The following is a 2,364-nucleotide window of genomic DNA, read 5'->3' as shown; positions in this document are numbered from 1 at the left end:
TAGTGGTGGTGGTGGGTAGTAGTGGTGGTGGTGGTGGTGGTGGTGGTGGTATTGGTGTTGGTGGTGATGGTGGTGATGGTAGTGATGGAGAGTTGGTGGATGGGTAGTGGTGGTGGTGGTGGTAGTGGTGTGGTGGTGGTGGTGGTAGGTGGTGGTGGTGGTGGTGGTGGTGGTGGTGGTAGTGGTGGTGGTGATGGTAGTGGTGGTGGTGATGGTGGTGGTGGTAGTAGTGGTGGTGGTGGTGGTGGTGGTGGTGGTGGTAGTGGTATGGTAGTGGTGGAAGTGGTGGTATTGGTAGTGGTGGCATTGGGTGTGGTGGTATTGGTGGTGTTGGTAGTGGTGGTGTTGGTGGTGGTGCTGGTGATGGTGGTGGTGGTGGTGGTGGTGGTGGTGGTGGTGGGTGGTGGTGGTGGGTGGTGGTGGTGGTAGTGGTGGTGGTGGTGGTGGTGGTGGTGGTGGTGGTGGTGGTGGTGGTGATGGTGGTGGTGATGGTGGGTGGTGGTGGTGATTAGGTTGGTGGTGGTAGTAGTGGTGGTGGTATAGTGGTGGTGGCATTGGTGGTAGTGGTGGTTGGTGGTAGTGGTGGTGGTGGTGGTGGTGGTTGGTGGTTGGTGGTTGGTGGCTGGTGGTGGTGGTGGTAGTGGTGGTGGTGGTAGTGGTGGTGGTGGTGGCAGTAGTGGTGCTGGTAGTGGTGGGGGTGGTAAGTAGTGGTGTGTTAGTGGTGGTGTTAGTGGGGTGGTGGTGGTGGTAGTGGTGGTGTTAGTGGTAGTGTTAGTAGTGGTGGTAGTAGTGGTGTTAAAGGTGATAGTAGTAGTGGTGTTAGTGGTAGTAGTGGTGGTGGTGGTTGTGATGGTAGTAGTGGTGGTGTTAGTGGTGGTAGTAGTGGTGGTAGTAGTGGTGGTGTAGTAGGTGGTAGTAGTGGTGGTGGTAGTAGTGGTGGTAGTAGTGGTGGCAATAGTGCGGTGGTTGTGGTGTTAGTAGTGGTGGTGTTAGTGGAGTAGTGGTAGGAGGTGGTTGTTTGAATGGTGTTAGTAGTGGTGGTGGTGGGTAGTGGTGGTGGTGTTAGTGGTGGTAGTAAGGTGATGGGTAGTATTGGTGGTGGTTGGTGATGTTAGTAGTAGTGGTGGTTGTAGTTAGTAGGTGGTGTTAGTGGTGGTAGTAGGTGGTAGTGGTAGTAGTGGTGGTGGTGGTGGTAGTGGTGGTGTTAGTGGTGGTAGCAGTGGGTGGCGGTAGTGGTGGTGTTAGTGGTGGTAGTGGTGGCGGTAGGTGGTGGTAGTAGTGGTGGTGGTGGTAGTAGTGGGTGGTGGTGGTAGTAGTGGTGGTGGTGGTGGTGGTAGTGGTGGTGGTGGTGGTGGTGGTGGTGGTGGTGGTGGTGGTGGTGGTGGTGTGGTGGTAGTGGTGGTTGTTGTTGCAGTAGTGGTGGTGGTTGGTGATGTTAGTAGTGGGTGGTTGTGGTGTTAGTAGTGGTGGTGTTAGTGGTGGTAGTAGGGTGGTGGTGGTAGTGTTAGTGGTAGTAGTGGTGGCGGTAGTGGTGGTGGTAGTGGTGGCGGTAGGTGGTGGTAGTAGTGGGTGGCGGTAGTGGTGGTGGTAGTAGTGGTGGTGGCGGTGGTTGTTGTTGTAGTAGTGGTGGTGGTTGTGGTGGTGGTGGTTGTTGTTGTAGTAGTGGTGGTGTGGTTGGTGGTGGTGGTGGTTGTTGTTGTAGTAGTGGTGGTGGTTGTGGTGGTTGTTGTTGTAGTAGTAGTGGTGGTGGTTGTGGTGGTAGTGTAGGTGACGACGATAAGTATGAGTTAGGGGCCATCGTTAATACCGTCTTATTTATATCATCTAAATATTACCCATTTTGATAAAGAAATCCCCCCCGTGCCAGGCCACTTCACCCCCTTGGCCCGGCCGAGGTGCACTGTCAGCCCAAGATGGCTTAAGGACCTATGGCTGTATACAATGACTAACCTCCACTCCTGCTAAACACCATCGTCAAACTCACCCCCAGGGTCTGATTTTATCGTAATGTTCACTCCCGCAGGACAGCCCGCAGGTGGAGTAGGTGGAGGAGGGGCGAAGGGAGGTGGTGGTGGTCGGGGAGGGACTGAAGGCCACAGGTGGAGGTGTTATAAGGAGGTGTTTGGTGGCGCGCCTCGGGGGGTGGTGAGTGTTGGCGGCGAAATGAATACATTGGCCGGTCAGATCCACGTCGCTTGTGTTTGGCGCCACGCACCTCCTGCCCTCCCTCCTGCCCTCCCTCCTCCCTCCTCCCTCCGGCCCTCACTGCCTCCCACCTCCCTCTCGCCTCCCTACCTACCTTCTGCCCTCTCTATCCCTTCCTTCAACCCATTCCATCAACCCCTGACCTGGCCTCAACAGATA

This window comes from Homarus americanus, unplaced genomic scaffold (assembly GCF_018991925.1).
Source record: "Homarus americanus isolate GMGI-L3 unplaced genomic scaffold, GMGI_Hamer_2.0 scaffold21914, whole genome shotgun sequence".
NCBI classification, from domain to species: Eukaryota; Metazoa; Arthropoda; class Malacostraca; order Decapoda; family Nephropidae; genus Homarus; species Homarus americanus.
Note: the sequence above shows the minus strand (reverse complement) of the source record.